Genomic DNA, 24,018 nt, shown 5'->3' on the forward strand with positions numbered 1-24,018 from the left:
AAAAAAAAAATAGAAGGCAACAGAAAGGATCCTGTTGAAAGAAGGAGTGAAACAGATGAAGGCAGAAAGGGATAAATGACAATGTAGGGCAAGGGAGGGATCCTAAGCAGAGGTGGGAGGACTCACTTTCTGCAGCAGGACAGCAGCCCTGTCTCCCTGGGGGGTTTGGGGTCAGTACCGGTGTTGGAAGATCTGAAGACCTGGGTTTGGGAAGATGTATCTTCTCATCTGATGGACAAACAGGAAGACAGAGGGGAGCAGGTCGGGGGTTTGAAGGGAATGGAGAAGGTACGAAGCAGTTGCGGTGGAAAGCGAGGGTGAAGGCCGTTGGAAATGCCATAGCCCTGATGTCGCCTCACAGTCTTGCCCCTAGCTCCCCTGTTTCCTGCTTCTCCCTTTGGTCCTGCACCCAATTCATGGAGGACTTCTCAAGCATAAGCATTTATGGGGGATGGGAGGGAAATGGTCGTCAAGCCAAAGAGAGATGGACGGCCTTGCCCAGCAGAGAAGAGAAAGGCTGAGTGAAAGGCAGAAGAGAGGGAAGCTCAAGCCAGCCGGGACCTGATGGAACCAGAGGTCACCTATATGCAGGGCCAGCTTCACGAGTGTGCAACTGGTACAGTGGCCCAGTGCCTACACTTAAAAATTCTCCACGCGTGGTTTTCTGCTTTGCTGTCACTGTCTTGAAATTCTTAATCATTTCCAAACAAGGGGCCCCACATTTTCATTTGGCACCGGGTCCCACAAATGAGGTAACCTGTCCCACCCTACAAAGAACTATCCAGAACATGGCTACGAATGGCTACACAAGCAAAAAGTGGTTTCTGTACTGCTGGGGTTGGGGGCAGGATTGCAAAGCTCAGACTTAGATTAACCCAAGAATGTCTCCCCAGACCATCTCTCTCCCTACTGTCTATCTCCCCGGTCTGCTTCGTCTTACTTTACACAGAATTTCAGTAAGACACTGTAGTAGTTCTACCGTTCGAATAAATTTACTGGGAAGGGGGAATTATGCTGCCCCACCCCACTGACATCTGGCTTGGCCGTGTGATTTGCTTTAGCCAGGAAATGTGTCACTTCTAAGCAGAAGCTGTGAGTCCCAGCATGTACTTTACCAGGGTTTTGTTTTTTTTTTTTTCCCCCCTCTGTTCCAAAAGCAGTCATGCCCCAGATATAGGCTGCTCTATCAGCCAGATCCTGGGGCGAAGATACCACGGGGTCATGCTACAGCCGAGCTGGGGTGGGACTGCAGTGTGAGCCACAGACAGATCTCCATGGCTTTAAGCCCCTGGAATCCGGGGCTGTTTGTGACTGCAACGTAATCTAACCTATGCCGACTAATCAGAGTGGCCTCTGCTTTCCACGACCACGACAACTTAAAATCAGCAACTTAGGAGATCTCCCAGGGCTTTTCTCTCACCCCTAGAACTCACTTGACACATGATATGTATTTGTCGAATTCATAGTTGGGAACCCCTGTGTCCTATGAGTGATATCCAAACTCCTCTGTGTTCAGAACTCCCCACAACCAAACTTTACTGCTTCATCTCCCACTGACCACCCCCCCCCCGATAACATCTGTTTGCTCATCTTCACACACGTTTCATCTACTCATTCATTCGTTCCGTTATCGCATATATACTGGTACCCACTCTGTGTTAGGTGCAGAAGTGTTTATTTACCAGACCCGGTCTCCCTGCCCCAGTGAGTCCCCAGGCCTTGGTCATGCTGTTTCTCTCTGCCAGGAGCCTCAGTCTGACCCCTCTCTACCTACTGAAGCTGCTAACCATCCTTCCAGAGACAACTGAAACCCCACCTCCTTCTGCTCCACCTGCCCGTCACCCCATTCACTGGGGAAGAGCCTCTCCCTCTTCTCAAATCCTGCACTAATCGTTTTCTGATAAATAACTTGGCAATCAGTTATATCCTGCCTGACGGCCTCTCTCCTGTTGTGCTTTGAAGGGCTATTTAAATCTCATTAGTAAAACATTTATACCTTCCCCCCCCCCCACCAGGTCCTTAAATAGGCGCATAGAAACAGCACATTGCTTAACGCAGACTTAATTAACTGAAGTCGAGGGAAATGGCCTTATTTATTTCGCGAGTCTTGCTTACATTCGGCCAACTTGCGACCTAGAAAAATGGCCATTTCCTCTTGTCCAAGCTGATAGTTCCAGGGAAAGTAACCTGTTATCTTTGGAGGACTTTCCTTCGCTTGGGTTTCAGGGAAGAACACGCATGGCGGGTCCTCGAAAGAGGCTTCCTCGCTGCCTCTTCGGCTCTCCTAAACCTCAAAGGCCCCAGCACCCCTGAACTCTACACCACTCAGAAGAGTCCTGGTAGGTATTAGGGGAGAGCTGTTTCGGGAACATCAGCTCTTTCCAACCTCCCAACCAAGTCCTTCCCTCTCCTCCCAAACTAGGAATGTCTCCAAAGATCCAGCAGAAAGATGAGAGAAAACCAAAAACAGGAAAGTGCTATTTGCTCAGTGCCTGCTGTGCACCGGGCACTTGGACGAAGCACTGTTGCACAGTGCTCATTCCGTCCTCCCGGACGACCTTCAGAGGTGGGTGGTCTCCACCTTCCAGAGAAGGAAACCGGCTTACGGACATGAAGTGCCATGCCCCAGGTCACTCAGCAGCAGGTGCCAGTGTCCCCATCATCCACGCAGCCTGTCTGCTCTAGTTCCTTGGGAGTATTTTCCGGTTTGCAAAGCCTCTTGTTGAGTCCTCGCAACCGTCTTGCTCAGTGAGTATGGTCTCCATCCCACAGATGCGGAACCAGGCCCCCCAAAGACCTTGAACCTCATCTCTCCCATCACGCAGAGGCAGAGAGCGCCTCAACGGGGCACACTGGAGTCATCCTGCTCAGCCTGGCCAACTTGTCACAGCCGAGCTGGCAACAAGATGCTCATGCCGGGCCGCTGAATGATCAGAAGCAGCGCGGCCTGGGCTCTCCCGCTATCGTTTTAAAGATTATTATTCAGTTATTTCAGCTAATTAAGCCTTGAGTGCCAGCCAGCTGGGCTTCCAGCTCAGAGAGGAAATGCAGGAGCTTGGGCTCCGCTTCCGCCTCCAGCTTCCCCCCCCCTCCCCGCCCCCTCTCTTTCTCTCTCTCTCTCTCTCTCTCTCTCTCTCTCTCTCTCTCTCGCCGGGGCAGCTCAGGGCCTGGAAAGGTGCGAGGTAAGGAGATCCAGGAAGGGTGTTCAGCCTCCCCTGCCACCACCCACCAGGGACATGGGAGGTCTGGTCTCTGTTGCAGAAAAATCCTCTGACCCTTTCTCAGGGAGGGGCAGTCTGTTCTCTACAGGACCAGCAGGGAAGAGCCAGGACTGGCTTGAAGCCTGGGTTCAAGGCCAGGAGCAGTGCATTGCAACATGGCTCAGTAGCTGTGGGGTCTGGAGAATCCCCTGTTTACTCACTTGCATGCCACCTGAAATGTAGCGTTAGCACCTCATTCAGGAAGCAGTATAGCCTAGTGTCCATCTAATACGAGAGCTGGGAACCACGTGTAGCTATCGAAATTCTCGTTTTAATTAGTTGAAAGTTCATTAGATTACAAATTCAGTTCCTCTGTCACACTAGCCACATGTAAGGGTTCTAGGGCTCTAGGTATCGGATAGGCAGCTATGGAACATCTCCGTCACCGCAGAAGGTTCTACTGGACAGCACTGCCCTGTGGTTAAGGGGTGTGAGCACCCACGTTCGACGCACGGAGGCAAATCCCAGTTTACGTGTAGTCTTAAGCAAATTACTGAATGTCCTTCTCCTCGGTTCTCCCATCTATAAAACGGGGAATTATAGGGCCAAGTTCACAGACTTCTTCAAAGACTAAATGAGAAATATACACCAGACACGCAGAAGAATGCCAGATAATGGTAGAGCCCCAAACACTGGCTCTTATCATGTTGGCATGAGGCTTCAGTCTTACCAAGCGATTTCACACCTGCTACTTTATTTGCATTTCACCATGAGTATGAGACAGGCGGGGACATGAGTCAGCTGAGCCATTTTATAGAGAGGCAAATTGAGACCCAGACAGGACGTGACTTCTCCCAGGGGTAACAGAGCCAGGACTCGAGCTGAGTGACTAATTCAACAACTAACGCTTGTGGATTCTCTCATGTCCAACATCTTGAAACATCTCGGGACGTCCTATTTCAGCCTTAGCCTAATCTCAAGAGGCCAGGAATGTTCATCTCATCTTAAGAGTGAGGTTCTAAGAAGGGAGTAATCCCAGTGCTCTCTAGCCCTTAGTCTGTGCCCAGCATTGCGCTAAATATTCATTTAATCTTAACAACAACCCAGTGGGGTAGATATGCTTATTATTCCCATTTCAGTGATGAGAAAGATGAGGCACAGAGAGGGTCAGCAGCTTTCCCAAAGTCACACAGCCAGGAAGTAGTGGAGTCAGGACACGAGAACCCAGGACGTCTGACTCCAGCCCACTTCGAGAGATGCCCCACTTTACTGATGCTTGCCCCAGCACAGGTGAACGAAGCAGGAGCAGGACAAAGCCCCTTTGTTCCCGAGGCCTCTGTCTCTCTCTCTCTCTCCTGCTCTATCACTGTGTCCCAGGGGAGGAGCGTGCCTGCTCCTCTCCCAGCCTCAGGTGGAAGGTGGGAGGTGAAGCATTTAGGAGGTGGCCGCTAGGTGCGCGGCCGTGACCCGTGGGCCCAGCTGCCTTTCTGTGCCTCTCCCTCCGCCTCCGTCTCAGTCTGCTCAGGCGGCCGTGACAAACGGCTCAAACAACAGACGTTTCTTTTCTCAGCCTTGAAGGCTAGGAGTCAGTGAAAATCAAGGCATCAGTTGGCTCGGCTCTTTCTGGGGCCTTTGTCCTTGGCTTGTACGCACCTGTACGTATCTGTGTCCCAATCCCTTCTGCTCATGAGGACAGACATCCTGGGTTAGAGCCCACCCTAGTGACCTCATTTCAAGTTAATTACCTCTTGCAGGCCCCTGTCTCCTCACATGCAGAGGTCCGGGGCAATATGGATTTGGAAGTGAGGAGACACAGTGCAGCCTGTAACACACCCTGCCTGACCCATTTCTTGGTCCCCAAAGGGCCGCTGGGCTCAAGGGCCCCTGGGGGCAGAGCTGCAGGGAGCTGGTGAATGGGGAGAAGGGCCCCCAGAAGGAAAGTAAAAACTCTGGGAACCCAAAGACCGCCTAAACCAACCTCCACCACGGTGATCTGGTCGGGCCTGAGCGGGAGGAGGACACTGGTGATCGTCCCTGTTTGGTGACTGCCTTCCCTCTGCCGGGCCCTTTGAACACTTCTCCTCAGTGAGCCCCCACAACAAGCCTGAAAAGCAGGTGTTGTTATCCCGTGTCACAGATGAGAAAAGTGGTACTCGGCTTGATTTAAAAACCACCTGGCATGAAGGGACGCCTGGGTGGTTCAGTCGGTTAAGCGTCCGACTTCGGCCCAGGTCATGATCTCATGGTTGGCGAGTTCAAGCCCCGCATCCGGCTCTTTGCTGACAGCTTGGAGCCTGCTTCAGATTGTGTGTGTCTCTGTCTCTGCCCCTCCCCCACTTGTTCTCTCTCTCTCCCCCCCAGAAAAACAAATATTAAATACATTTTTAAATAAATTAAAAAAATAATAAAAAATAAAAAAACTACCTGGCATGAGAAAGCCATTGGAGTTAAGAACCATGGGTCTTAACTTCCCAGTTACACAGCCCAACAATCTGTCGTGTTTGGTTGGTGGCCTCGCCCCTTTCCCACCACAGACCTTTGCATATGTTCTTCCCTTCTGCCAAGGATGCCTCCCCCGCCCCACTTGTCCCCCTTAATTCCTGCTCCTCCTTCCTCTTCGGAGAAGCCTCCCCTATACCCCAAAGTCAAGTCTAGTTTCTTGGTTATTTGTTCTAACAGCTCCACGATCCTGCCCGGTACGCGCAGATTATTCTGAGAAGTCAGGTGCCCCCGCTGTCACCAGACTGTCGGCTCTTTGAGGTCAGGCGCCGTGTCCTTACATCCCCAGTGCCTGGCAGAGTATATGGCACACAGCAGATAGCCTATAAATGCCTGTTGAACAGAATGAATATTACCTCCTCTCAACAGCCTTACTTAACACGCCTCTCCCGCCAGGAGTCAGGTTTCCTTCCTCCTCTTAGTTCCCCTGACAGCACATCTTGCACTGAACCATTCTAGCTACATTTGTCACCCTCTCCCGACTATGACTCTCTGGAGATGAGGCCCAAGTCCTATTCATGTGTCAATCCCAAGAGCCCAGCTCACAAGCAGGTGCAGAGTAAGCAGTCCACTGTGAACTGAGAGCGAGAGTGGAGAGCGGAAATGCACCCTGGTGGTGAGACCCCCCCCCCCACATCTGACAGTGTTCAGACAGCCAGAGATGCTTTTTGGAGAACCAGTGTAACAATCACAACTCTCAAATAACTGAAAAGTTCCATCAGCCTTCAGGCATGACCGGATCCGGGGGCTCACACACAGTGGCATCAGGGTACAGCACTTTGCTTTGCTATATTAGCCTTAGGCAGATTTTCTCCCTGGCCTGAGTAGCTTCCAAAAGGTCCAGGCCCATATCCTTCCCTACTGTGAGTCCAGTGAAAAGAGACAGTCTAGTCCTCAAGAGTTCAAAAGAAAGTTCACAAATGGAATCCCACTGGACAAGTTTGGTCACATGCCCACCCCTGAACCAATCACAGCAGCCTGGAAGAATTAATATGGAGTGGGTGGTCAGGCCTAGACCGCTTGCCCTGCCCTGGAGCTGGACAGGGAGGCGGCCCCGCTGAACCCAGGGATTTAGAGCTGGCTCCGTATCCAGGAGACAGGAAAATGGATGCTGAGCAGACAAGACCCACCATGTCCGCTGTGACCAGCCTTTCCAATACAACTCAGTTCACCCGTGCTCCTACGAGGCTGCCAGAAATATGGTTGCAGACTCACGGTACTTATCCCCACCCCCTGTGGCTCTGAGATTGAACTTCAGTAAAGCACCGCCTGGTTTCCCACCACCCTGCTCTCCTGCTCACCCAGGCCTGTGGACTGCAAGCCGAGAGCCCTGGACCAGAATTCCCCAGGGACAGAGATTCCACCACCCTCCCCACCAAGCTCCTCACACAGCAGGGAGCCGGCCCCAAGGACAGGCACTTCGCCTTGATGTCGTTTCCTGTTGCTGCCCTTCCTACCAAGATGTCACTGGCCTTGCCTCCCTTCCTGACTTTGCTATTTTTTTCAACAAAAAAAGGAGGCAGCGGGACTAGAAAAGGGTTTCCCCAATAACCCCAGCATTTCAGAATCTATTGTGCTGTTGGTTAGAGACTCCTTGACAGATTCAGAGAATGATGTATTTTTTTTTTTAATTTTTTAGTTTGTTGGAGGGACGGAACGCAGGGTGATGAATCACTTCTAGGTGCCCGCAGGACTCCCTATGTCCTTGTCTCCTACTTTTCACCATCTTAGGCTCCAGATTACTGTAAGAACAGAAAAAACACTTGTCTTTGCCCTGCAATCAGCTTCCCAGTGGTTCCTTGGCATAACAGTGACTGAGATTTACCATAGCTAATTTTTATCAGGCACTTACCCTAATTCAGGCACTGAGCTAAGCACTCACTCAATCTTCACAGCAGCCCCACGGCTGGGTGCTGCTATTGTCTGCAATTTATAGTTAAGAAACCAAGCCTCAGTAGTAATTTGCCCAAAGCACACAGCCAGTCAATGGCAGAGCCAGAACTCAAAGGGTGTGACCCTAACCGCTATGTTAGGAACCTCAACTCCATCCACACCAAAGTTCTCCTTCTCCCATACACGGTATATCTTTACTCATGCTGCTCTCCCAGAATAGGGTCCTTCCTCCTCCTCTCTGTGTAGACCCATAGCAGGAAATATATTGGTGGGGGCACTGCTAGGCTACAATTAACCCCCAAATCTCAGTGGCTTTATTACAACAAGGATTCATTTCTTGTTCATGTCATGTGGGTCAAGTGGCCTTCCTCTGCCTTATAGATGGCCTCCAACAGGGGACAGGAGACACAAAAGGGGAACACTGGCTCTTAACCATCTCTGCCTAGGGGAAAACACATGCACACACACACACACACACACACACACACACGTCATTTCTGCCTACATTTCACTACCCCAACCAAGAGTATGTGGACATTTGGTGAACATATCCTGTCTCTGCCACAAATTGACCACACAGCTCCTGCCAAGGGACAAGCAAAAGGTAAAGAGAGCCAGCCAATACAGATGGGAGTGGGGGTGAGGGCAAAAGGGCCAAGATCCAGGCTGGGGCTTGGGAAGTGGGGACGGGTGGGTAGGATTTGGGGACTGACCAAGTACCACCAACTCCAGACTCCAGCTCGGGGCGGGCAGTGCCATATTTCTATCATCTTGAGGATTGCCCAGAAGAATTCAGCCACCACTGAACTTGGCTAAGACACGGAACTCTCCTTATCTAGGTCTGAGGCTGCTAATTACAGGATTTGACCTGAATCAAGGGAACAATGAAATAAGAATAACAATCCCTGACTTTCTAAGCCTTAGAGTTTACAAATCATACTCACAGCCAAAATCTCATTTGACCTTCACAATAACCCTGTGACGTGGGTATTTCATCTCCATTGTCTGGTAAGGAAACACAGAGAAAAGATGATGTAATGAACCTAAGTCACACAAAGCCTGTGCGTGCTAGAGTACTTCTCACTGCCAGCCTTCTGAGCCCACGCTCAGGGCTCTTTCTTCTGCAGCTCAGCTGCCTCCCATGCAAATTTCCAAGGGAACTGACCACATGGAAGTGAACATTAACAGAATTTGGACTCAAGAGCTCAGGTGCTCCAGGCGTAGAGAAATACAGGTGCTGGAGGCAGACAGCCTGGGTGTGAATCCCAGCTCTGTCACCTGCTAGCGCTGGGCTCACTGTCCTCGCCTGGAAAATGAGGATGAACGGTACCTAACCCATAAGGTTGTGGTGGAGATTTAATGAAATCAGGAATATCAAATGCTCAGCACAATGCCTCACTCAACATTAGAGCTTAATAAACATTGAATGATGCCGTCGTCCTTCTTAGAGACGAAAGGATGCCAGTATCCTTTCCTTCCTCCCTGGGGCATGATCGTGTGTCACTACATTACACTCTTGGCTTCAGCCAGAGAACAATCTGACCCCCTAACCCAGCTTCACATGTAGCTTCCTACAAAAAGAGAATATTCCTTTTAAAACAAAAAACAAAACAACCAAACTCTTTATTTAGGTATGATTGGCATACAAAATGCTGTACATATTCAAGGTATACAATGTGATGAGTGTGGGGATAAGTATATACCCATGAGACCATCACTCCAACCTGTGTAAGCCATAAACACATCCATCACATCCAAAAGCTTTCTCCTGCCCTCGTTTTGTGTGTGTGTCCCCGTGTAATGAGGACACTTAACACAAGATCTACCCTCTTAGCAAGTTTTAAGGATACAATAGTGTTACTAACTAGAGGCACTCTGACATACAATAGATCTCTAGTACCTACTAATCTCATATCATCTTAACTCTGTACCCCTTAATTAACACTTCCCCATTTTCCCTTCTCTCCAGCCCCTTACACACAACATTCCACTCTCCACCTCCATGTGTCTGACTACTTCGGATTCCTCTTATAAGGGATATCATGTAGCATTGCCCTTCTGTGTCTAACTTGACTCACTTAGCATAATGTCTTCCAGGTTCATCCCTGTTGTTGCAAATGGCAGGATCTCCTTCTTTTGTAAGGCTGAATATTCCATTTTACATATATACCATATTTTCTTTATCCATTCATCTATGAGTGGACATTTAAGTTGATTGCATGTCTTGGCTATGATGACTAAGGCTGCAGTGAACATAGGAGTTCTGATATCTTTTTGAGATCCTGATGTCCAGCCCTTTGGTTGCAAGCCCAGATGTGGGATTGCTGAATCAAGAAAAAGTTCTCTTTTTAACTTTTTGAGGAACCTCCATGCTGTTTTCTTTGTCTGGGGACCAGCACTGGCCATCGCCACCAACCCCCTGGGTCTTCATCTCAGTTTTGCTGCCACCCAGGGGCCATTTCACGCCATGCCAGGGCTACCGTCCAAGCGTCCCTTTTAGGACAGTGGTTCTTGAAAAGGAAGTGGGGGTGGAGGAAAGAGGAAAGCACATCTGACTCTCAGGGAGCCAGGAGACTGTAAGGGTTGCAAAAGTCCCGCAGGTGATTCTGACATTTCCCTCCATGCTGTGCCGTTAGAGACCCATGGACCGAGGCAAAGCTCCAGAAACAAGAAATGAGGGGAAAAGAGAATCGGGATGATCCCGTTTTCACCAACACCAGGAATGCATGTAAGCTGTTGCTTCCAAGGCTTTTCTGCTCTGCCTTGTGGGTGAGCTAATATTTCGCTTCTGGAGCAATTCTGTAGCCAGTAAACAGGGAAGCTAAGAAATGACCTTTCCTAAAGATTCTTAAAAGTAAACCATGATAAGGGAATTGAATCAATTGAATCAAGAATATATAAAGAACTCTGACAACTCAAAATAAAAGACAAACCCGAAAAGGGTCTAAGGAGACATTCCTCCAAAGGGGATATTCAGGAGACCAATGTGCAAATAAAAAGATGTTCGGGGCACCTGGGTGACTCAGTTAAGCGTCCGACTTCGGCTCAGGTCATGGTCTCACAGTTCGTGAGTTCGAGCCCCGCGTCGGGCTCTGGGCTGACAGCTCAGAGCCTGGAGCCTGCTTCGGATTCTGTGTCTCCCTCTTTCTCTGCCCCTCCTCCTCTCTCTTTCTCTCTCTCTCTCTCTCTCTCTCAAAAATAAATAAACACTAAAAAAAAAAAAAAGGTGTTCAACGTGGGGTGCCTGGGTGGCTCGGTCGGTTAACGCATTGACTCTTGATCTTGGCTCAGGTCCTGAACCATGAGATCAAGCCCTGCATTGGGCTTGGAGCTGACAGTGTGGAGCCTGCTTGGGATTCTCTCTCTGCCTCTCTCTCTGCCTCTCTCTCTCTCAAAATAAATACACTTAAAAAAAAAAAAAAAAAAAGATGTTCAACATCATTAGCCATCAGGGAAATGCCAAGGAAAACCGCAAAGATATATACCATTGCAAACCTACTAGGATGGCTAGAATCAAGAAAACAGGTGTTGGTGAGGATGCAAAGAAATCAAAACCCTCACGACACCACTGGAAAAGGGTGCGACTGCCCAGAAAACAATCTGGAAGTTTCCCAAAAGATTAAACATCGAGTCAACCTATGACCCAACAATTCCACTCTTTTACATAAACACAGCAGAAATGAAACCTATGTCTACACAAAAACATACACACGTGTTCATATAAGCATTATGGGTAACAACCAAAAAGTGAAGGCAGTCCACGTGTCTATCGAATAAAATGTAGTAAAGCCACACAAAGAGTATTATTTGACAATAAAAAGGAATGGAGTGCTGGCATATGCTATAACGTGGATGAATCTTGGAAAGATTATGCTGAGCAAAAGAAGTCAATTCCTTGGTTTGTCTTTCTCTCTTTTTTTTTCCTTTGCTCATTTGTTTTGATTCTTAAACTCCACATATGAGTGAAATCACGTGGTATTTGTCTTTCTCTGACTGACTTATTTCACTTAGCATGATACTCTCTAGCTCCATCCATGTCATCGCAAATGGCAAGATTTCATTCTTTTTTATGGCTGGGGAATATTCCATTTCCACATAGACATATACATCTTCATTCGTTCATCTGTTAGTGAGCACTTGGGCTGCCTCCATGATTTGACTATTGTAAATAATACTGTTATACACAGAGGAGTGCATGTATCCCCTTGACTTAGTATTTTTGTATTCTTTGGGCAAATACTCAGTGGTGCAATTGTTGGATCATAGGGTAGTTCTAACTTTTTGCGAAACCCCCATACTGTTTTCCACCGTGGCTGCAGCAGTTTGCATTCCCACCAACTATGCCCGAGGGTTCCTTTGTCTCCACATCCTCGGCAACATTTATTGTTTCTTGTGTTTTTTATTTTAGCCATTCTGACGGGCGTGAGGTGGTGTATCATTGTCGTGATTTGCATTTCCCTGATGACAAATGATACTGAGCATCTTTTCATGTGTCTGTTCACCATCGGGATGTCTTCTGTGGAGAAATGTCTGTTCGTGTCTCCTGCCTATTGTTTAATTGGATTATTTGTTTATGGGGTGTTGAGTTGTATCAGTTCTTTATGTATTTTGGATACTAACCTTTGATCAGATCTGTCATTTGCAAATACCTTCTCCCATGGTATAGGTTGCCTTGTAGTTTTTTGATTGTTTCCTTCACTGCGCAGAAACCCTTTATTTTGATGTCTTAATACTTTCTTTTTGCTTTTGTTTCCCTTGCCTCAGCAGACATATCTAGAAAAATGTTGCTATGGCTTATGTCAAAGAAATTCCTGCCTGTGCTCTCTTCTAGGATTTTTATGGTTTCAGGTCTCACCTTTAGGTCTTTCATCATTTTTGTGGATGGTGTAAGAAAGTGGTCCAATTTCATTCTTTTGCATGTGACTGTCCAGTTTCCCCAACACCATTGGTTGCAGAGACTGAGTGACAGCATTTTGTTACAAACATCTCTTGAGTGTGCTGGGGGCCGGGCTATACATTTTTCTTGCACATACGAGACTGTACTTGAAGATAGTCCATGTGCTTCCCTCTTCAGGAGGCTCTGATAGGGAGGCAAAGATGTGTGGGAGGAATCACACCCTTACAGGAGATGCCTTTTGTTTTGGAGGTGATGCAGAAGCAGAGAATTAATTAGTTGACAACTGGCCTAAAACAGATCAGAGCAGGTCTGAAGAAAGGAGCAAGGATGAGGTGACGGCAGGGCCGGGGAGCAGCAGTGGGCTCAGGAAAGGAGATTCTCTTGCCATTTCCCAACTAGTGAGAAGGCTTAACTCTGCCTTCCCAGGTCCAGGCACTTCTCACTAGTTATTATCAGGGTAACAAACGATCCCCAAACTTAGCACCTTGCAACAGTCATTTTATTATGCACCTGTACTCCATGGGTCAGGGATTTGGACAGGGCGCAGAGTGCACAGGTGACCCGAGGGATGACTTGTCTCTGTCCCATGATGTCGGGGCTTCAACTGGGTAGATCTGGAGGTGAGGCGTGATTGGACAGCTGGAGGCTGGAATCTTCTAGGAACCATTCCCTTGCACGTCAGGTGCCCTGCCTGGGTAGGCTCAGGATGGACTAACAACAGAGTGCCTACGTGTAGTCTCCCCACACGGCTTGGCTTCCTCAGAACATGGCAGCCTCAGGGTAGGAAGCAGTCTTCTGAAGTGGTCCAATGCCCCAAGCCCCAGTGCTCCAGCACAGGAAGTAGAAGCAACACCACCATTTGTGTCTCAGCCTAGGAAGTCCCAAGGGCACAGATGTCCTGATGGGAGGAATATCAAGGAATTTGGGCATCACGTTTTAGGGAAAAGGCAAGTTCAGGGGCATATGTGGAACAGACTCTCTGAGGAGGATCTTCCCTGTTTCCTGAAGGATCTTCTCACCCCATGAGGTCCTCTCCTCTCCTCCCGTGGGAGAACCTCTCAGGTGTTGTTAACAGTGAGCAAAAGAAGCAAGACACGAAAGAGTGCATACTGGGACCTGAATGGACATTTCTCCAAAGAAGATATCCAGATGGCCAACAGACACATGAAAAGATGCTCAACATCACTCATCATCAGGGAAATGCAAATCAAAACCACAATGAGATATCACCTCACACCTGTCAGAAGGGCTAAAATTAACAACTCAGGCAACAACAGATGTTGGCAAGGATGCAGAGAAAGTGGAACCCTTTTGCACTGTTGGTGGGAATGCAAACTGGTGCAGCCACTCTGGAAAACAGCATGGAGATTCCTCAAAAAATAAAATTAAAAATAGAATTACCATATGATCAGTAATTCCACTTCTGGGGATTTACCTGAAGAAAACGAGAATACTAATTTGAAAAGATAACGTACCCCCTATATTTATAGCGGCATTATTTATAATAGCCAAGATATGAAGCAACCCAAGCGCCCATTCCTAGATGAATGGAGAAAAAGGATTTGGCGTAAGGATACCTGGCTGGCTCAGTCAGTAGAGCATGTGACTCTTGAGCTCAGGGTTGTGAGTTCAAGCCCCATGTTGGGCGTGAAACTTCCTTTTAAAAAAAGATGTGGTGTATATGTGCAAAATGGAATACTACCCACACAAAAAAAGAATGAAACCTTGCCGTTCACAACATGGATGGATCTACAGGGTATTATACTAAGTGAAATAAATCCAACAGAGAAAGACAAATACCATATGATTTCACCTATAGGTGGAATCTGAAAAAACAAATGAACAAAACAACAACCAAATAGAAACAGACTCATAAATATTGAGAACAAACAGGTGGTTACCAGAGGGGAGGGAGGGTGGGTGGAATAGGTGAAGGGGGGAGGGTCAAGAGGTACAGACTTCCAGTTACGAAATAAATAAGTCACAGGGTGGAGCGCCTGGGTGGCGCAGTCGGTTAAACGTCCGACTTCAGCCAGGTCACGATCTCGCGGTCCGGGAGTTCGAGCCCCGCGTCAGGCTCTGGGCTGATGGCTCAGAGCCTGGAGCCTGTTTCTGATTCTGTGTCTCCCTCTCTCTCTGCCCCTCCCCCGTTCATGCTCTGTCTCTCTCTGTCCCAAAAAAATAAATAAATAAACGTTGAAAAAAAAATTAAAAAAAAAATAATAATAAGTCACAGGGATGAAAAACATAGCACAAGAAATATAGTTAACAATATTGTAATACCTTTGCATGGTGACAGGTGGTTAAGTACAGTTCTTATGGGGAGCATTTCATAATGTGTATAATTGTTGAATCACTATGTTGTACCCCCGAAACTAATATAATAGGTCATACTTCAATTTAGCATTTTTTTAATAAGCGCACACGGTGATTCTATGTACGTGACAGTCAAGGACAAATCTAATTGAGGGTCAGAATAGCGGTTGCCTGGAATTGGGGTGCGAAGGGATACAGGAAGGGAGCCTTCTGAGCTCTGGTAGGTTCTATATCTTGATGTGACGGGTGGTTTCACAAATGTATTCCTACCTAAAACACCATCAAGCTACACACTTCGAATTCATGCCCCAGACACACGAGGTCCATAAAGGATTTTAAAAAGAATTATCCAGCAGGAGCACCCGCGCTCCATCGTGCCCCAGCCAGCTTTACACGCCCTAGAAAAGTAGATTCCCAGGCCTCCCCATCCAGGCTGGTGGGTGGAGCGAGGAGGCTCTCCCCAGGGGCCAGTCTGTTCCACCCCAGGCCCCAGACCTTCTGCCCCCTCTTCCTTCTCAGTTTCAGGATCCCCAAGTCAGTGCTGGAAGGGCCAGACCCTTAGGGAGTTTATTCCCCGGTATTTTATGGAGGAGGAAAGCAGGAAGCAGAAGGGTGGTGGGGCTTGCATGTGCACCCGGAGAGGCATCTAGGCCACAGACCTCTTGGACTCCAGCCGAGGGCGGCCACCGGGAAAGGCCAGATAGCAGAACTCTGCTTCCTTCCCTCCCAGTGAGGAGGGTGGGGGACGGGGGGGGAGGGGTGGGGGGAGGGGTATGGTGCTGAGCTCTCCGTGGCCCATCAGACTCGGATTAGTGGGGTCTTTGTACAACCACGCCCACCCACATGGGAGTTTCTGGAAAGCAGGAAGGTTTACTACTTACTAGATATGATGCTGGAACCCACCCGGCTGGGCAGGGCTCCTACGGGGCGGGGCAGAGAGCCCCTCCTGGCCCCTCCTTGGGGCGTGGCCCCAGTGACCAGCCCTGAGGGAAGTGGGCCTGTGCAATCTCACCAATCCCAGCATTTCCTTAGGGGACAGGAAGAGGAGATGCTTTCTCTTTGCAGCTGGCCTCCGAGGCCAGAGCAGGTGCGGGCATCTTCAAGTTCTGACCTGTGAAGCCCAACCCTGAAGGTCGAGGCCTTTCCTGATCTGACTCCGCCCACCCCCACCTCCCCTGCCACCCAGGCCCATTTCTCCGCGTTCCACCGCCAACTCCTGTTACCGGCTGAATTGCGTTCCGCTCCAAAATTCATTTGTCCAAGTCCTAACCTCAATACCTCAAATTCAACTACCCGTGTTTGGAGACAGGGTCTCTAAAGAGGTGATTCAGATAAAATGAGGCCATATGGTGGGCCCTCACCCAGTAAGACTGCTGTCTTCATAAAGAAGAGTCAAGGACACACAGACTCTCACAGAGAGATCACGCGAAGACACCAGGAGATGGCGGCCATGTGCAAGCCAAGGCGAAAGGCCTCAGCGGAAACCAACCAGCCAGCGCCTTGATCTCAGACCTCTAGCCTCCAGAACGGTGAGAAGTTGTTTAAGCCACCAGCGTGTTGTAATGGCAGCCTGAGCAGACGAAGACAGTGCCCATCAGCAAGACTGTCACATAATCACACCTGGCCTTTCACCCACGCTGGCCCCCGACCCTGCCCGGGGTGCCGTTCCTTCCCTCTTCCTCCCACGCTCGGACGGACTCCACCTTCCAGACCTCCGTAGACGGTCAGTGCATTTCATTTCCCTTCCAGAGCCCACATGTCAGCAAACTGCTCTGCGCAGCCTAGCTCTGTGCATATGTCATCATCATAATCTCTCTGACACCATATTTTGGGTTCTCCTCTGTAGTCATTGCCTTTGCCAGACTTTTACCCCGAGACAGGGGCTGTACCTGACTCATCTCCACCTGCCCAGTGTGAGTAACAGATGGCTCCGTAAAATGCCTGTTGGATTGAACTGAATCAGAGAGTTTGCTGAATGTCTTAGCACAGCTCTGGCAGGGTCTCCGGCAGTCAGACCCTGTGGCCTCCCCTTCAGGGCCTATGCCCTGCTCCCTGCACAAACTCTAAGAAAGGCTTTAAGGCCAGAAGAATTAACACTTCCTTAGATATCAGAAGACAAAAACCCGGGCGGGGGCGGGGGCGGGGGGGGGGGGGGGCGGGGCAATGCTTAACCCCCAGATATGGGTTGTTAGTGATGACAATACAGACTGCCAGAGGCTGAAAATTGGAGACTTTCAGGAAGGGAAGTCCTTTGCCACCTTCCCAGCACCCCAAAACTTGAGTCTATGGCTCCTTCTCATGCTGGGTGAGACCAGCCCTAACCTGTATGTGAATCTGAAGGAGCGTGTGTGTGTGTGTGTGTGTGTGTGTGTGTGTGTGTGTGTGTTTGTGTGTGTGAGAGAGAGAGAAGAGATGGGGAACGGGGATGGTTATGTATGGATCTTGGGGTGGAAAAGTCCCCAAACCCACCTGTGCCGTGAAGCAGGGATACAGGCTTCTGGTCCTCTGAAGAGAACACAGCATTTGAAGTCCAGACAAGCCCGAGGCTTGAAGTCTAGCTCCTTTGCTGCCGGCTGATGCGGTGAGCCAAACCTTGAGATGAGAGGACCCAGCATAGCCGCTGGCTTTTGGTGGGTGCCCTTCATCCACGGGGTGCCACCCTCCTCCTGACATCCGCCTGGACCTAGTGCCGAGCCCGGAGCACATCCTGCGTGGGGCCAGACTAGCAGGGGTTAACAAGAGAAAGGCGGGTTGCTTCTTGAACACAAAGGGCTGGGTCAATAGATCTGCAGCAGCAGCCGCTGAGCTGATCGATGAGGGCAAAGGCTCCGTGGGTTCTGCCAGCCAGAGTCTCTGAAACATCTAAAACAGAGCAATGCAGGAAAGCCAGGCTGAGGCTGGAAAGGCCCTGCGACATGTCTGTCCTGGGGCCAACAGCCTCAGAGCCCAGCCCTCTCCCCACCCACCGGACCCCCGGGGATCACACTCACACTTGTGAGAGCTGGAAGGAACCCCAGGCATCCTCCAACTCCGTTCTTAATCTGGGGTCCGTGTTAACAATTCAGCCATCTGCGAACTTGGACTGAAGGAAAAAATGTTCACACATCTATAACTGAAATTTAGCGTTTTTTTTCCCTATCTTGAACGCAGGCATCAAACCACAGTAGAATGCGGAGTATCTAAGGTTTTGTCACTAAAACTGACAGGTTTTCTCATCGCTCATTAGTCATCGCAGCACTAATCTAGTGTGTGATGTGTGTGTGTGTGTGTGTGTGTGTGTGTGTGTGCGAACACTAGCACATCAAAATTGTAGATCTTGTTTTATGTGTTACTAAATAAACACATATACCACAAATTTGCTTTAATATTTTGATAGCTTTATTTCAGTATAGTTTCCTTTGTGATCCTATGTTTTGTCTTGTTTTACCAGTTTGCCAGAAGGGTCCATAGTGGTTCAACACCCACTATAGATGGGAAACTGGGGCCCAGAGCAGGCAGGGTTTTTCCAGGATGGATGGATGGATGGATGGATGGGTGGGCAAATGAAAAAAATACCACAGTAATAGCAATAATAATAGCCCTCACTGACTGCCTACCCTGGGCCAAGCTTTTTTTTTTTTTTTTTTTTTTAAGTAATCTAAGCCTCACAACAGTCCCGTCTGGAAGATGTTGTTGTCCCCACTGAACAGATAAGAAAACTGAGGCACGAAGAGACTTACCCAAGGCCACACAGCTAGTAAATGGAAAGCTATGATTGAAACTCCTGAGCCTGCACCCGGAACCCCCCTTCTCTGTGACTGCCCGTAACCAGATGTGCATGGTTTAGTGCTGAGTCCTGAGGTCACAGACCAAGGTCTGAATTCCAGCTCTGCCATTTGCAAGCCGTGTGACCCCGGGCAGCTTGCTTCACTTCCGCACGTCAGAGTTTTCTCATCCATAACATGAAGACAGTAACATCATCCCTGTCACAGGGTCATCTGCGGATTAATAAGGCATGGAATGCGTTTAGCACCGGGACTGGCACATAGGAAGTACTCAACAGCTTGGTTTTCATTGATGAAACTAAGGCACAGACACGTGCAAAATGGTCATACGTGCCTACGTCTGAGATTTCCAGAAATGACGAAAATAAAAGTGTCAAGGCTAGAACCCAGATTCCAGCTTCTGACAAGACCCATAGGGGTCAGGAATTCACAAGTGCCCGTTGGGATTTTGCTTTCATGTCGTGGGAGAGGGGAAAGGTTGAGACTGGAAGGCCATCTGTGAAAATGCCAGAGCTAGGGTCTTCCTTCCAAATACAGTATGGAAAGGGGATTGAGTAACTTTACAGCAGAGACTAACACTGCCTCGGCCAACGGACAAGGATAAAATGAACAAACACTAGGTCATGATGAGAGCGTGTATCTTCAAAAGGATGAGAATGATACTTTACCTCAACGTCCCCAAAACCTTAATCCCTGTCGAATCACAGGAAAAACATCAGACCCTCTCAAAACGAAGGACACGCTACAAAATACCAGACCAGGACTCCTTGACACCATCAAGGTCACAAAAACAAGGAAAGTCTGAGAAACTGACAGTCTAGAGGAGTCTAAGGAGACATGACAACTAAATGTAAGGTGGTGTCCTAGATGGGATCCCGGAACAGAAAGGGGGACATTAGGCAAAAACAAAGGAATGTGAATAAAGTGTGGCTTTTCATAAACAATAATGTATACTATTGCTTTCATTGTTTGTAACAAATGGACCCTACAAATGTAAACTATTAAAATTAGGATAAACTGGATGTGGATTTAGAGGAACTCTCTGTACCATTTTTGCAACTTGCCTGTAAATACAAATCTAAAATAAAAAGTATTCTTTTTAAAAAATGTCAGCAGTATATCTGGGTGGTGACATTCTAGGAAAATTTCTGAATTTTACATCTCTGTGTTTTCTAGGTGATCTACCATGAATGTTTTGCTTTTTTCCCTCAGAAGAAGATTCAATAAACTTTGTTTAAAAAAAAAAAATGAATGGGGGCCACTTGGGTGGTTCAGTCAGTTGAGTGTCCGACTTCAGCTCAGGTCACGATCTCACAGTTCATGAGTTCGAGCCCCATGTAGGGCTCTGTGCTGACAGCAGAGAGCCTGCTTCAGATCCTCTGTCTCCTCTCTCTCTGCTTCTCCCCAGCTTGCACACACTCTCTCTCAAAAATAAATAAACATTAAAAATAAATAAATAAATAAATAAATAAATGAATGGGGAGCCCTCTTGCACTACTGGTGGGAATGCAAACTGGTGTAGCCACTCTGGAAAACGGTATGAAGCCTCCTCAAAAAGCTAAAAATAGAACTACCCTATGATCCAATTGTACTACTAGGTATTTACCCGAAGGATACAAAAATACAGATTCGTGCCCTGATAGCACAATCAAAGATAGCCAAACTATGGAAAGAAACCAAATGTCCATCAACTGATGAAGGGATAAAGATGTAGTGTGTATACACACACTGGAATATTACTTAGCCATCAGAAAGAATGAAATCCTGCCATTTGCAATGACATGGATGGAGCTAGAGTGTATTACGCTAAGCAAGTCAGTCAGAGAAAGACAAATATCATATGATTTCACTCATATGTGGAATTTAAGAAATAAAACAGATGAACATATGGGAGGGTGAGATAAGGGGGGGGCGGGGAACAAACCATAAGAGACTCTTAACGATAGAGAACTGAGTGTTGATGGAGGGAGGTGGGCAGGGAATGGGTTAGATGGGTGATGGGTACTTGTTATGATGAGCACCTGGTGTTTTAAGTGATGAATCACTGAATTCTACTCCTGAAACCAATATTGCACTGTATGTTAACCGACTAGAATTTAAATAAAAATTTGAAAAGAAAAAAAAATGCACTACCCTAGGGTCGAGAAGTAACAACACCCCAGTGACCAGCACAGCTAGCACCCAGACCTTGGTTTCTAATACCCTTCACCAATACAAAGAACCAAGACTACTTAGAAAATGGTTGACTCTTTAACTGGAGCTGGAAATACACAGGAGGAGCCTGGAGCATTTTACAGTGCCAACAAGTAAGGAAGTACTCAAAAAAAAAACCATGATGATGAGAGCACATCAAAGAAACGCAGGGGCCAGGGCGCCCGGGTCGTTCAGTCAGCTAAGCATCCAGCTCTTGACTTCAGCTCAGGTCATGTTCTCACAGTTCTCATGTGATGGAGCCCCACATCCGACTCTGTGCAGATAGCACAGAGCCTGCCGGGGATTCTCTCTCTCTCTTCCTTTCCTTCTGCCCTTCCCCTGCTCACACTCTTTCTCCTTCTCTCTCTCTCGAAATAAATAAACATTTAAAAAAAAAAATTTAAAGGGCCGACTAAAACATCTCCCAATGGCCAAAGCTAGGATATTTGCACAATAAAATAAATACGTTGAATTATAATCCAAAGTATAAAATAAATATCCATGAAGAGGTGGAAAATAACTCCCTACCACTAAAGTGTGGGCTGCTCATAGGGAAAAAGAGTAACTTTACATGGGAGAAACCCAACAAACACTACCAGGTGATCAAGACTAACTTCAACAGGAATGTCAGGCTGATGATATGCACATATTCTTGGCATGATGAGAATGGCACTTCGCCTCTGTAGCCTTCTCAAAAAACCATAACCTCAATCTAATCATGAGAAACACATCACACACATCCTGACTGACATCCCACAGGACAGCTAACCAATATTCTTCAAAATGCCCAAGTCCTCAAAAAGAAGGAAAGTCTGAGAAACTGTTACTGCTGAAGGAGCATAGGAGAGCTAACAACTCATTGCAGTGTGGCATCTTGATGGAGTCCTGGAACAGAAAGAAAGAGTATTGGGCAGGGGCGCCTGAGTGGCTCAGTCGGTTAAGTGTCTAACTCTTGATTTGGGCTCAGGTCATGATCTCAGTTTGTAGGTTCATGGTCGCATCGGGCTCTGCACTGGTAGTTCAGAGCCTGCTTGGGATTCTCTCTCACTCTCTCTCTGCCCCTCCTCTGTTCTCACTCTCTCTCACAACAACAACAACAACAAAAACCTTAAAGAAAAAAATAGAGGACTCTCATTTTAAGAAAAGAAAGAAAAAGGGGCACCTGGGTGGCTGTCGGTTAAGGATCTGACTTTGACTTGGGTCATGATCTCAGTTTGTGAGTTCGAGCCCCGCATTGGGCTCTGTGTTGACAGCTCAGAGCCGGGAGCCTGCTTCGGATTCTGTGGCTCCCTCTCTCTCTCTGCCCCTCCCCCGCTCATACTCTGTCTCTCTCTCTCTCAAAAATAAACACTACATGGGGCGCCTGGGTGGCGCAGTCGGTTAAGCGTCCAACTTCAGCCAGGTCACGATCTCGCAGTCCGTGAGTTCGAGCCCCGCATCAGGCTCTGGGCTGATGGCTCAGAGCCTGGAGCCTGTTTCCGATTCTGTGTCTCCCTCTCTCACTGCCCCTCGCCCGTTCATGCTCTGTCTCTGTCCCAAAAATAAATAAACGTTGAAAAAAAAAATTTTTTTAATAAAAAAAAATAAAAATAAACACTACAAATAATAAAAGAAAAAAAGGAAGAATATTAGACAAAAACTAAGAAAATATGAATAAAGTATGGAGTCAGTCCAGAGTGTCTAATGTCTAAATAAGAGTATTCCATAAAGAGAAAGCGGGAAAATAAAAGGGAAGATATTATCAATAATTCAACAAAATTTCCCAGAAATGAAGGGCATGAATTCCCAAAACGAAAGTGGTCTCCAAAGTCCTGGCACAGTGAATGAAAATAGACTCGTACTTTAATTAAGAATAATAATGTATCAATATTGATTCAGTCTTTGTGATGAATGCACCATATACTGTAAGATCTTACTATTAGAAGAAGCTGGGTGTGGGGGTATACATGGGAACTCCCCGTACTATCTTGACAACTTTTCTGTAAGCCTAAAACTACTCTAAAATAAAAAGTTCACTGCAAAGTTCTTAAAAACTAAAATAAAACAAAGTTTTAAAATAAATAAATAAAAAGGAATGAATGGGTGTTTGGCCCTTTGGAGGCAGAGTGCGATATAAATAAAAGTATAATTAGAGCCGTTTCTTGGGCAGCGATTAAGACCCACTTTATCACTCTGCGCCCAGGAGGCTCTAGCCGCAAGGGCCTGGCGCTCTCCCCAGGGCAGGGTGTTGTGCCTCTGAAACCTGCCAGCACTTTTCCTGTCTGTGATCAATCAGCACTTTCTGGCAGAGGAAGGGAGGGAGCCAGAGCAGCTGCTGCAGAGGCCAAAGGGCTTGTCCCAGGTGAACCGATGCTTCTGGGCAAATCAGCCCCCAGGAAGTCCTGTCCACCAGCTTCAGCCTTCTCTGAGCCATCGGCGAGGGAGTTACTGCTCCATCAGAACTGGCCTGTCTCCAACCCTCTCAGGACAGGCAGTGACCTCGGCAGAGGGCTGGACCACATTTGGAAGGAGGAAGAGCTAAGTGGGCAGCAAAACCCTTCAGAAGACCACCTCCCAATACCCACCGCTATCACCCAGATCCCAAGGGCACTATGGGCAAAGGCCAGCTTGTTCTCAGGCTCAGTCCCATCCCAAACGCCAATTCCAGCTTCTGGATCATAGGAAAATGTGGGACACCTCCCTGGGCTCGGCTCCTGTTCAGTTTCCAAAGGCTTCCCCCCATCATCTGGTATCCAATTCCATCCATCCATCTGGATGGGCTCTTGGTGAGGGTCCCGGAACCAAGGAAGAGGGGAGAGACGGTATTGAGACATTTCTACCTGTAATGGGATTGAGACAAGGTTCTCTGAGAAGAGACACCTCAGCTTTCTATTATGTAGGAATAGGGTTGAAAAAGGTTTGAGTCCTTGGTAAACACATTGAGCTGTTGCCTTCAGCCTGAAAGGCTGTACACAGATTCTAGTAACTCTTGCAGAGCTTATTCAACCCTTCAGAAAATGCCTTCAGAGCCACCTTTGATCAAAATTGATCAGCTCTCTTGATTGCCCAAAGTATTCCCCAATCCAAGCCTCCAAGTGACTTTCAGCTGTTTCCAAAAGCCAAACCCAGGTTCAAAGACCTGTCCCCCTGAGGCCACTCCCAAAGAACCCCAGGCACAGTCTGGAAACTGGCAGCATCTCAAGAATGTTACTGCCCCTGTTGTGGTGTTTACCAGACACCTGCCTTTATGGTCAAAGCTTGCGTGGGCTTCCCTCTC

At 47.9% G+C, this 24,018-nt stretch overlaps 1 long non-coding RNA gene across 1 annotated transcript; it reads right to left on the minus strand.

The window, feature by feature from the left end:
* Positions 1-12,178: 12,178 nt before the first annotated feature.
* LOC123380613 lies at positions 12,179-19,847 on the minus strand. Its single transcript, XR_006586628.1, has 3 exons — positions 17,796-19,847; positions 15,687-17,667; positions 12,179-13,387 (listed from the first exon to the last, which is right to left on the minus strand). It is a non-coding gene; the product is annotated as an uncharacterized LOC123380613 (long non-coding RNA).
* Between the last annotated feature and the right edge of the window lie 4,171 nt (positions 19,848-24,018).

This window comes from Felis catus, chromosome D1 (genome assembly GCF_018350175.1).
Source record: "Felis catus isolate Fca126 chromosome D1, F.catus_Fca126_mat1.0, whole genome shotgun sequence".
Lineage (NCBI taxonomy): Eukaryota > Metazoa > Chordata > Mammalia > Carnivora > Felidae > Felis > Felis catus.